The 13282-nt window shown below is 47.1% G+C and overlaps 1 pseudogene; it reads right to left on the bottom strand.

The window, feature by feature from the left end:
- The window catches only part of LOC144953664 (uncharacterized), a 564993-nt pseudogene extending 554246 nt beyond the window's left edge, over window positions 1-10747 (bottom strand).
- Window positions 10748-13282: the final 2535 nt, after the last annotated feature.

The raw sequence follows: 13282 nt of genomic DNA on the forward strand, positions 1-13282 counted from the left end.
GCAAGCTGGAGCAACCGAAACCTACGACGTCCGTCGTCTGCTACAACTGCGGCCTTCGGGGTCACGTCGCAGCCGGGTGCCGGGCCCCGCGTCCGCGCGCCGCAGGACCACGTCGGGACGACGACCAGGGCCACAAGTCATCCCAACAAAACCCGGCAAGTCGCGGCACCTCACACGTTCGGTCCACAAACACGGCACATTCGGGTTGCCGCTTCGCGGTGGGGGGTTCGCGGCTGGGTGCCGGGGGTTCAATTCGGCGAGGGGGGTCCGTACGCGGCCCGCAAGCAGTCGAGTGGTCCGAATTGGCCCACAGGATCGTGGCTGCGTCAGCCGGGTCGTCCGTGGTAACGGGGTTCATTGACGGGGTTGAGGTCCGGGTGCTTGTTGACACGGGTGCGTCGGCCACCATCATCTCGGACCTTATTTATAACCTTCTTCCCGTCCAAAGTAGACCCCTTCTGCCAGTAGACGTGCCATTTTATGCGGCGAATGGGGGATCCCTGGGGATCATCGGCCAGATTCGGGCGACTATTTGCATTGGGGACATTAAATTAGCGGGCCCTATTTTTGTATCATCATCGCTGGCCGTTCCCTGTTTGCTAGGTACGGACTTTTTGTCAAAAATGCCCATCAAAATTCTTATTGATCAGGCCTGCATAGAGCTTCCGTCAGGTCGGCGGGTTGCCTTCTTGTCGAGCCCTATCAAAGTGCGCACGGTTTGTGCGACGGTGCAGGCGCTGGCGACTCACACTGTAGGGTACCCCCGGGATCGCAAATGTTAGTACCCCTTCGGTTCAGGAAGCCACTCGAGGTGGGTGCGGAGGCACAGGGGGTGCTGTTGGGGCCGTCAAACAGAGCCAGTAAGGGCCTCGACTTAGCGGTTGCTCAAACCGTGGTGAGAGGGGACAGTGAGCCGTTCGTAATGGTCCTGAATACGGGGTCGCGGCCGGCCGTAATTGCGCAGGGAACGGTGCTGGCTCACGCCGCGCCGCTGCCCGTTGAGGAACGGCTCGTGGCTCAAGCAGATTTTACTGTCGAGTCGCATCCTCAAAGTGATGAGGGGACTGAGTGGTTGGACTCGCTGTGTGCGGGTTCTGCTAACTTGTCCGGGGTGCAATTGGGAGCATTGAGGGGTTTGCTCATCGAGTTTGCTGACGTGTTCAGCAAACATAAGTACGATATCGGCTGCACTGACCTGTTGCGCCACCACATAGCTACAGGGGACGCGGCCCCTATTCGTCAGAATCCCTTCCGGCTCAGCCCGGCCGAGAAGGAACATGTGCAATCGGCGGTTAATGATATGTTGGCGGCCGATATCATTTCGCCCTCTTCTAGTCCGTGGGGTGCTCCTATTGTCCTAGTAAAGAAACAGGACGGGTCCTTGCGGTTTTGTGTCGATTTCCGCCGCTTAAACAAAATCTCGATGGCGGATGCGTATCCGCTCCCCAGGATGGATGAGTCGCTGGATGCCTTGGCGGGAGCGCAGTTTTTTTCCACACTCGATCTGCTTTCTGGATTTTGGCAATTGCCACTCGATAACGAGTCTAAACCTAAAACTGCTTTCCGGACACCTGGGGGCCTTTTTGAATTCAACCGTTTGCCCATGGGCTTACATTCCGCTCCCGCCACGTTCCAGAGACTCATGGAATTGGTTTTGTCGGGCCTCCAATGGGATACCTGTTTGATTTATCTTGACGATATTATCGTCTTTAGTCGGACTTTCGAGGAGCACCTCCAGCGACTGAGAGCGGTGTTCCTCAGGATGCGTTCCGCTAAGCTTAAATTTAAACCGGCTAAATGTTTTCTGCTTCGGGAATCGGTCAGGTATTTGGGCCATATCGTGAGTCGTTCAGGGATCTCGACGGACCCTGCTAAGACGCATTGCGTCAGCTCATGGCCAACGCCAACCTCGGTCACGGAGGTTCGGAGTTTCATTGGTTTTGCCTCCTATTACCGTCGTTTTGTCAAGCAATTTGCCACCATAGCCAAGCCCCTGCATGCTTTGACGGCTAAGGGTGTGAGGTTTCACTGGGGGGCAGAGGAGGAGGATGCGTTCTGCTCCCTCCGTGACGCTTTGGTGCAGGCTCCCTTCTTGTGTTACCCCGATTTCACACAACCGTTTTTGCTTGACACGGACGCCAGCAATACGGGTATCGGGGGGGTGCTCTCACAGTTGGTCGGGGGGGTTGAACGGGTGGTCGCCTACGGTAGTAGGGTTCTTTCCCCCGCGGAACAACGCTATTGCGTAACTCGTCGTGAATTGTTAGCCATTGTGTTTTTTACACAGCAATTCAGGCCGTATCTTTACGGCCGTCATTTTACGGTCCGGACGGACCATGCGGCTCTACAATACGCTATGCGCGTGGCGCAGCCATCGGGCCAATTGTCCCGATGGTTGGAGGTCCTTCAAGACTACCAATTCACGACGATTTACCGCAAGGGGTTGCGGCACTCAAACGCGGACGCCTTGTCGCGGTTGCCGCCGTGCACGGACTGCACATGTTTGTTGGGATCAGCGCGGTGCAAACCCACGGTCGCCGGCACCCCGGGAGTTGCGCTCGCCGCCACTGACACCCCGGGAGAGGACGCCCCCACGGGGAGGGATTCGCTGTTGTCGTTGCCCCTCATTGAGTGGGGCCGCCTCCAGATGTCCGACAGCTCCCTACTTACGCTGCGTCGGAAAGTTGGCGCTCCCGAACAAGGGGAGGCGCGGGTCGGTTCCTGGGTGTGCAGACAGGGCCTGTTGATGAGGTGGGACAACATGTCCCGGCGTCACGTGCTCGTTGTGCCTGTTGCTATGCGGGGTAAGGTTGTTCTGGCAGCTCATGAACGGCTCATGCATCTGGGTTTTCACAAAACGCTCGCCCTAATCCAGCGAGACTATTATTGGCCGGGGATGGGTAACGACGTGGCGAATATTCTTAAGGGATGCGTAGGGTGCGCCAAAAGGAAACCGCCACCATTGGCAGCTAATCCACCGCTGCAATCCATTCAGGTTTCGCGTATAAACGAATTGGTAGCGTTGGACATCTTGGGGCCCTTTCCGGTTACACCAAGGGGAAATAGGTTCCTGCTGGTTGGCGTGGAATACTTCACCCGATGGCCTATGGCATGGCCGCTCGCCAACCAGTCGGCTGCGGCGGTGGCGGACGCCTTTGTCCAGGGTTATGTGTTGGACAAGGGCGCCCCCGAACGCTTGCTGACGGATCAAGGGAAGAATTTTTCGAGCGTTTTGTTGCGCGAGGTGTGCGACCTGTTGGGTACAAAGAAAGTGCGTACTTCCCCCTACCACCCGCAGACTGACGGGATGGTTGAGCGTCTGAACAGAACGATTACGTCTATGTTGTGCCAACAGGTCTGCGACGATCAGGTTGATTGGGACTTACAGGTGCCGGGGGTACTCGCGGCCTATCGAATGGCCCCTCATGCGGCGACAGGGTTTTCCCCATTTTTTCTTATGTATGGGCGGGAGGCCGATCCGGCCATGGACGTCCAACTGGGGATTTCCCAGCCACGTGCAAAATCTAAATTGGCAGACCACATCAAATTTAATATCGCCAAATTGACTGAAGCGCGGGAGGGGGCAAGGTTGAATTCGCGGTCGCGGCAAATTGCAAACGAGAAATTGCATGAGCGGAGGGTGCATACGCATGATTGGAAACCAGGCGATAAGGCCTGGCTGCATTGTCCACATGCACCGTTGGCTACGTCCCCCAAGTTGTTGAGACCTTGGAGGGGACCGGTGGAAATTGTGCGGGTTGCACGGCCCCAGAGTATACAGATTAAATGGGAAAAACGCCGTTGGTATGTGCACCCCTCCCGACTGAAGCCCTATGCGGCACCGTGTGACCCCGTTCTGTGCCGTGACGACCGGGCGTGTGATGTGACCGTCGACTCGGGGAGGGAGGTGTCGCAGGCTGATCCTCACGTGTCTCCACCTGACCCACCCCCAGGTGCCTCGGGCTTGACGGCTGCTGACCGTCGAGAGCCTGAACCCCGGGGCACGCACGAGTCCTCGATGCCTGGCCGATGTCTTCCTGAACCGCCGGCACCACCGGACGTTCAACCGCGTCTGGTGCCGTACGACGGACCGGCAAGGCGGACTCGGGCTAGGTCTCAACAATTTTCATGAGGACGGTTTTTTTTGTGCTCTACACCGAGCTCGCCCGGTGTTCCCCTCTGCCGGGGTAATGTCCCGTTGTAGGGACGCTCGGAAGAAAAGGGGACACTGCACGAGTCGAAAGAAAAAAAAAAAAATTTCCATTTATTTTTTTTGTATACACATTGCTATTGTCACTCGCCGGTTTGTATATATTGTTCTATTGTCGCGGTGGCATTGGTTGAGGGTTGCGGATGGTGGTGTTCGCGTCGTGTTGTGTTGTTAGCTTAGTTGTTGTTCTTGTTGTTGTGTTGTGTTACGGGGCACACAGGGAGGGTTTGTATATTTTTGTAGCAGCCGGGGCGGCTGCGAGCTATGTGGTAGGGGGTGATGTAGTGGTGGTATTGACGTGCGCCGACTGTGACAGTGATGGATCACGGGGCGGCGCGGGGTGCGGGGTTGGGCACGCGTTGTGGGCGTGGTGTGGACGCGCGCGCCGGGAGTGACAGATGACGGGGCGGCGCGGCGTGAGTGGTGAGGCACGATGAGATGTGGGAAAAGAGGATCGTAGCCAGCGCCCGGCGATTGGTCGAATAAGTGGGTGCTCGCAGCGACGTCCGCAGGTGGGGTATAAAGGGGGACGCGCGAGAGCACTCGAGGAGAGTTACCCAGTTGAAGACCCGAAGACGGAGCTGAAGATTTAGTCGCTAAGTGGATGTTGGTCATCCGAGTAGCTCAGTGGCGTTAGTCGCCGAGTAGCTAAGTGGATGTTAGTCATCCGAGTAGCTCAGTGGCGTTAGTCGCCGAGTAGCTAAGTGGATGTTGGTCATCCGAGTAGCTCAGTGGGCGTTAGTCGCCAAGTAGCTAAGTGGGTGTTTGTCACCCGAGTACTAAGTGGATGTTGGTCATCCGAGTAGCTAAGTGGGTGTTTGTCACCCGAGTACTAAGTGGATGTTGGTCATCCGAGTAGCTCAGTGGGCGTTAGTCGCCAAGTAGCTAAGTGGGTGTTTGTCACCCGAGATACAAGTAGGTGTTAGTCACCTGTAACCAAGTTTGATAAAATAAAGAGTGTGTTACCCGTGAAGTCGTCTCCCGCCGAGTTACTACATTACATATATAAGGAAGGAAACAGTGAGAGTTCCCAAATCTGATTGTCGACTGATGAAGCTAGTTTTAATTACAGGCGAAACGTTGTACTCAGAATGTAAATGTTGTGGCTTGGCTCTCCAACACACCGGTGTGCTGTACTAGTGAAACATTTGCATGTTCTGTTTACTTGACAATCCTTAATAGTTGGCTGTGTCGGGTGGTGGCGGGTTTCAACGACACATTTATATATTTAAGCGATCTAACCCAAAAAAACTTTAATATGGACATGATAATAAACCACGCTTACAAGCTAAACCATTCAGATGATCATTCAAAGTTCATGGCAGAAATTATAATATGAAACACTCGTTTCTAGAAGCACGATTGTCTTTAAATATATTTATGAAACAAAGTCAGTACAGTATAAACTTACACATCTTATTCCAAATCAAGCTCGAGATCACCAATTTTGATATTTCAGGCTGCATGTCGCTTTATAATCCTCTAAACTTGCAGCAGTTTAGAGGACATTGGGGGGTCAATATTAGCAAATTAACACGAAGCACGGAATTATGCATGGAGATGCACATCCTTATTCAAACGGAAGTGTACAATTATGCAGTGAGATGTACATACGTATTATGTTGAAATGCAAATATGGGATTAGTCACTACTTGTGGAATGCGTAGGAGGTGGGCGGGGGGTTTCAAAGTCATATTATGCCCGTGCATTATGCAGGATTTGCAGCATCAAAGGGAGGGAGTAGGGTTAGCATTAATAAAGGGAAGGAATGTTAATAGTATGAAGCTGCAGTAACTAAACCACCACGTAAAAAACTAAAATATAAACTACATCAGTATCATCAGTATACTAAATATACTCTCCAATAAGCTGAGCTACTAACAGTAATTCATACGTTACAATTTTACGTCGCAAAAAATAGAATATGAATCCAGCTACACTTTTTTCTCTTACATCACACGAATCTACCCCGTACTATATACTGCCATAGACAAACCCAACATTAAAATATATACTGTATTACTATACACCACCTTAGACTATACATTATAATATTACACTATGTATTATTCTAACCACCCTACTGTATACCACACTGCTGTATATTCACTATACAATTACGATACTATATATTACCTTATACATTATATTAAACATTACACTTTTATACTATTTATTATCATACAATCTTCTGTGCGATTCGGCAGTTTAAGCGGGTTGTGTGACACTGCAGCAGCCGGCATTTGTCAGCTGTTGTAGCGCCGCGGGGCGCGTGCAGTGAACACGGAGGCTGGCGGGGTTGGGTGCAGGGATCTGCCGCCACCCAAAACTCGGGCGACGCCAAAGTAATAATGAAAATAATAAAATAAATTATATGATGGAAGATGAAAGTAAGAAGAGCGGTGGTGAGTAAAGAAGTGGGTAAGGTACGAGGTGTAGTTACGGTTGATAAATTGTGAGAGCGATCCGGGACTGCAGCCAGCTGCGGCGCTGTCGCCATCCTACTCTCGAATCCATTGAGGAGGCAGATCCAGCAGTGGATTATGTGAATCTAATAACGACCACAATGTGATACGAGTGATTATAATGCAATTCAAATCCCGCAGCCCGCAGTTCGTATTCATTCGAGCAGTATGGTTCTAATATGGGATATTATGAAAGGCATATGACTAATCAGCCTTGCCTGCATTCCTACACTGATGTTCACCTTCAGTGCAGGCAGGAACAATCACCATTCCACGCGTGGGGCATACAGCTTCCTACAGCTCACCGCCACGATCCCATGCTCCTTCATTATTTTGTTCAGAAGAAGAGCCACTCTTCCTGTTGTTTGGCATTCCGCTGCCCACGAGTAAAGTTATGTAAAAACAACCCCCTAGCTCATCAGCGGTAAAGATCGGTAACGCTGTGGTCAATGTAAGCAATGTCCGAGAGGGAAGGCTCATAGACATCACAGAGGCCCACGAGGTCTCCGGACTGTTGCGAGGGGCTGGTAACCCCTCGACATTCAATGCACTTACCGTGAGAACACGTGGTAAATAAAAACACACACATCACTGTACATACACATCAGTGTAAATACACACTGCTATAGACTGATAATGGTTATAATAATAAACAACACTTACAAACTATACCATCCAGATGGGTATCCAGAGCAATTGTAACCATTTTAATTGATCTAATATAACAAATAACCTTCGTTATTTAGACACACCATCAACAAGAGTCCTTAAAAATATCCATAAAATCAAGTCACCGCGCTATAAAGCATGCACCTCTTAGAATATATCCTTCAGCATTGCAACATTTTATATTTATTTTCACAGATAAAGCCGATAAATTGATCACAGTTTACAGGCCATTGTAAATGTGCAAAGTAACAACATGCACATACTTATTCAATGAGATGCCCATCCCTATTCAAACGGAAGCGAACGATGATTCAGCATATTCCTACTTAGGCTTAAGCACAATGGCCACATGAGTTTAGGTATGTTGCTAGATATGAGGAGCTTTAGTACCGTGAATAGCAATTGAATGCAAATAAGTTAATGAAGAAAATGCAAATGATTCTAGCGAGATTTCATAAATGGGAAGAATAATCCGAACCAGTGTGCCGTATCAATGGCAAGCAAATGGAAGTATGAACGTGAAAAAGACTTCATGCAAATAAACTAAGCCCATGACTTCAATATGTACACTCGTGTGTGTATGCGCACTTGTATGCATGTGCACCCGTGTGTGTATGTATGAAGCAGTGTGTATGCACATTCGTGAATGTTTCGACAGCGCTGTGTATGTCCACTCGTGTGTGGGTGTGTGGACATGGGGTGTATATGTGTACTCGTGTGTGATTATGTATTGGAACAAACAAATTTGTTTTATATCGTGTCGTACAAAGAATTTAGGGGCAATGTGGTAGGAATGCGCCACCACAACAGGGAACTACAGGGATGAGACTCCCCGCTCGTGGTGCGAAATGAATGAAAACAGCGCCACTGAGCAGACAGAGCCCCGCCCCTACAGCTCGTGAGTGTGACGTAGTGAGTGTGACCAGCGGACTGCCACGATGCTGCCAGGTAAGGGTAAACTTGTGTGATAGAGATGCTTCACCTGAAACTCGCCTCCACACGTGTTCGCTATGAACATTGTAGCAATAAGGGACGATCAGTCATTTTTAACATAGCAGGTCTTTATTGTCCTGCAAGTATATTAACGTTAAAACTCGAAGAAACACATGCACACTCGTGTGTGAATGCACACCGCTGTATATACAGTCGCGTTTGGATGCACACTCGTGTGTGTATGTCTACTCGTCCGTCTTTTAAGGAAGGATATGGTAGCAATAACGTACAATCAGTCATCTTTAAAAACAGGTCTTTATTAATCTGCAAGAAAACTCACGTTAATACTCGTATAGAAATCTTTATTAACACGCATGCTCAAACAGGAAAGGAACTAGGCAAATTATTTCTCAATTTGGAATTAAACAGTTAAAACAGATTCTTAAAATCAAAAACGTAAACGTCGATTTCCCCTTTGACATTCTTTTCCACTGAAGCTATTCGTCCAGAAGTCCAAGCCATCAAACACAGGAACAACGAACGTGCAATCCACGCACACTCTTAAACCTATTATTTGAAGTGAATTAATTTATTACACAATGATGAAAATTAATGAACATGTTTAAAATAGTGAGCAAAGTTGTGATCACTGACTTTCTCCAACTTTAGCTCAACAAGACCACTTAACCACGAGAGTAAAATCAGGAATTGAACCACCTCACAACCACTGCGCATCACACCACATCAACAAGTAATCCGATCGGACGACAAAGCACCACCTTAACGTGACGAAGTCTAGAATAAACCTCAACACTCAAGACACGGAATTCAACACAAACACTACGACAAAATGAATAACAGGAATGGGCAAATCTTAAAAGAAGACGGCACACCCAGATCAGTAGCTGTGAGAAGATGACAACACATGGCAACTTCTACCATAAACACCACACATTTAACAGAGCCGATGATCCAACTACGAGACGAAGCAATGTATCTATCGAAGTATAAAATTGTTGTCATCCTGAAATGAGTGAACACTTCTGGAACTTATCAGGAACACTTTTATCTGAACACAATGTAGAGCATTAACAACATCACTCTCGCTTGAAATCCTAGAAATCACTGAAAAAAATATATAAGAGACAGAAATATGACTCTCCAGCCACTCCAATACATAAATCCATCTCTCAGGTTGCAACTGCATGGGCTCGAAAGAGGAATTTCGTTTAGGACTCATGACAACATTTGTACTCTTTGCTTGATGATTCCTGTGAAGTGTTGCTGACTGTGAAAATGCTTCCAACACACAGAGCAATCGAATGGATTTATTAAATTGATTACATTAGCTTGGAGTTGTGCTGGAAATCACTGATATAATCAATTTCACCTTATAAATTGATCTAACAGAGACACAAACGTGCACATTCCAGGACTTTAACAGAAGTACTCAATACTTTGATTATCCAGCCATTCCAGCAGCCATTTCTCATTATCAACCCGCATGGGGTCGAAATAGGAATTGTCGTCAGGACTCATTACATCCGCTACATCAACGCATCTCTCAGGATCCACCTGCACAGGTTCGAAAGATTCATTTTTTTCAGGACTAATTGCAGCACTTTGTATTTCACCTTTTGATTTCACTTCCCTATCATTGCTGATCTTCTCATGCTTGTTTCGGGGTGATGACCGTGTGAAGATCTGACTTCCTTGCAAATGCCTTCCCGCACACAGCGCAATTGAATGGCTTCTCGCCCGTGTGTGTTTCTTGGTGACTGTTAAGAGTTGATTTCTGTGAAAATGACTTCCCACACTCAGAGCACTTGAATGGCTTCTCGCCCGTGTGTGTTTTCTGGTGACGGTTAAGAGTTGATTTCCGTGAAAATGACTTCCAACACACAGAGCACTTGAATGGCTTCTCGCCCGTGTGTGTTTTCTGGTGATTGCGACGAGTTGATAAATCTGCAAATGCCTTCCCACACACAGAGCACTTGAACGGCTTCTCGCCCGTGTGTGTTTTATGGTGACTGTTAAGAGTTGATTTCCGTGAAAATGACTTCCCACACACAGAGCAATTGAACGGCTTCTCGCCCGTGTGTGTTTTCTGGTGACGGTTAAGAGTTGATTTCAGTGAAAATGACTTCCCACACACAGAGCAATTGAACAGCTTCTCGCCCGTGTGTGTTTTCTGGTGATTGCGACGAGTTGATAAATCTGCAAATGCCTTCCCACACACAGAGCACTTGAACGGCTTCTCGCCCGTGTGTGTTTTATGGTGACTGTTAAGAGTTGATTTCCGTGAAAATGACTTCCCACACACAGAGCAATTGACCGGCTTCTCGCCCGTGTCTGTTTTCTGGTGACGGTTAAGAGTTGATTTCAGTGAAAATGACTTCCCACACGCAGAGAAATTGAATGGCTTCTTAACCGTGTGTGCGTGGCGCTGTGGAGAGTTTATCTGCTCCATGTGACTGATTCTTCAGAGCAGAGGAACAGTCGCGGGTGTTGTTGAGAGTTAAAGGTACCCTTTAAGTTGCGTGGATGTCTGGCTCAAATCGCCAAAAAGCAAACTCTCACTACCGTCTAACCGAGACACAGTAACGTCTCGTAAGTCGGACGACACACGATTACCAGTGTATCCACTAACAAAGTCACTTACTTGTTGATGCACGGCGTATCGATGTCCCTGTGACCCGTCTGAAGAGATCGCCACAAACTCTCCCAGTCGCCACGCAATCGTGCTCGCCAAGGCTGGGTCTAGCAGAAGGGTAATCTGCAGAGCGAGGAGTCGAGCGTCTTTCCTCAGTGAAATTCCTCTCCAAATGGTCTTGAGGTCTGATTTTAAGCTCCTTATAACTCCCCTCTAGCATCCAAATCCTTTGTTCTCGTCTTGGCCTATCATGGACCTTGCATTAAATTTATTTTTTTACATTTACAAACTGCATATAAAACAACATAGCTTAGCTAATCTGGCCATTGTTATTAAACCTTAATATGTATGTGCATCTCACTGCATAATTGTATGCATAATTCAGTGCTTCCTGTGAATTTGCTAATATTCACCCGGCTATGTCCTGTAAACTGCTGCAGGTTTAGAAGATGTAACAGCGACATACAGTTCGAAATATAGAAATGAAGATGTCGAGTTTGATTTGGACTAAGAGGTGCAAGTTTATACTGTGATGAACCTGTTTAATAAACATCTTTAAGGACACTCGTGTTGAACATGGTGCTTCTAGCAAACAAGTGTGTTATATTATAATTTACGTCATAAACTTTAAATAATCATCTGAATGGTTTAGCTTGTAAGCGTGGTCTTTAATAAAGTAATGCAACAAGAACAATCATCACCTTTTAGATGACCTTTAAGTCTGTAACATACGACCTTCGGTGTGTATATACACCAGTGTGTTTGTGTTCAATATTTTGCACGTGTTTAATATTTTGGACGTGTTTTTACGGTAATTCCATTGAATATTGAGGGGTTACCAGCCTCTCGCACCCGTCCAAATACCTCGTGGGCAGCTGTGGTGGCTACGAGCCTTCCTTCCGGGACATTGCTCACATCCACCACAGCGTTACCATCTGACACGGTCAATGAAGGAAGGGGGTTGTTTTTGCAAAACTTTACTCGTGGCAGGGGAATGGCAAAAAACAGGGAGTGCCTCCTTCTGATAAACAAAAAACGAATGAAGGGGGCGTGGGAGCGTGGCGTAAGGTGTGGAAAGCTGTAAGTCACAGGTATCATTCGAATTGGGTCAATGACACCAGCACACAAATGGTGGGGTCGTTTGGAATGATGTTGCATTGATGAAATATGAATTTCTCGACGTTGTATTTCATGATCTTTAAATTAAATTTTTGTTTTTAGAATTTACAATCTGCATATCTAGCAACAGAGCTTCGCTAATCTTGCCATTGAGCTTAAGCCTGAATACGTATATTCATCTCATCGCATAATTTGCATTCATTTGCTACTATATTCACCCTGCAATATGCTGCAAAATGCTGCCAGTTCAAATGCGTTGCCAGGGAAATGCAGACTGAAGTATTAAAATTGTGATTTTGAACTTTGAGGTGCAAGTTTATACCGTGCTGACTTTGTTTTATAAATATATTGAAGTGCTTGTGTTGATATGAGCGCTACAGAACAATCAAGGTGATTTGTTTAATTTAATCCACGCAAATTATTACGATTGCTGTCATACACTTTTAATGATAATCGATATGGTATTGCCTGTAAGCGTGTGTGTATTTACACTGCTGTGTAAGTACACTTGACTTTGACTCGTGTGTGTACGTGTTTGTTGTAAGCATTGTAGAGTTAACGGATGCTCAGATAGTTAAAAAAAATCAGATTTTTATTAATCTGCAAAAAAATATTGACGTTAATATTGCTGTGCATGCACACTCGCGCGTGTGTAGAGGTAGTGTAGTGGTTAGCGCACAGCTCAATTCTCGCTCACGTTAAATTCATGCTCACGGCCAACACCAGCGACGATTATCTGAACAGTATATAATTTAATGTTGGGTTTGTCGATGGCAGCATATAGAACGGGGTAGACCCGTGTGATGTAAGGGAAAAAAGTTTAGCTGGAAGCATATTATATTTTTTGCGACAGAGAATTGTAATGTATTACTTACTGTTAGTAGCTCAGCTTATTGGAGAGTATATTTAGTATACTGATGATACTATGTAGTTTATACTTTAGTTTTTTACGTGGTTGTTTAGTTACTGCAGCTACATACTATTAACATTCCTTCCCTTTATTAATGCTACGCCTATCCCCTCCCTTTGATGCTGCTAATCCTGCATAATTGCACGGGCATAATATGACTTTGAAACCCCCCGCCCACCTCCTACGCATTTCACAAGTAGTACTAATCACTAACTTGCATATGCTAAATTCCTCTTGATTTGCAAATTAATTTGTAAAGGCGCTCTTCCCCTTACAACCCAGCTTAAATATACGCTCCAAGCGTGGTGGTGTTTCATTCAGAC

The sequence above is a fragment of the Lampetra fluviatilis genome, chromosome 80, assembly GCF_964198595.1.
Source record: "Lampetra fluviatilis chromosome 80, kcLamFluv1.1, whole genome shotgun sequence".
In the NCBI taxonomy this organism is placed as follows: domain Eukaryota; kingdom Metazoa; phylum Chordata; class Hyperoartia; order Petromyzontiformes; family Petromyzontidae; genus Lampetra; species Lampetra fluviatilis.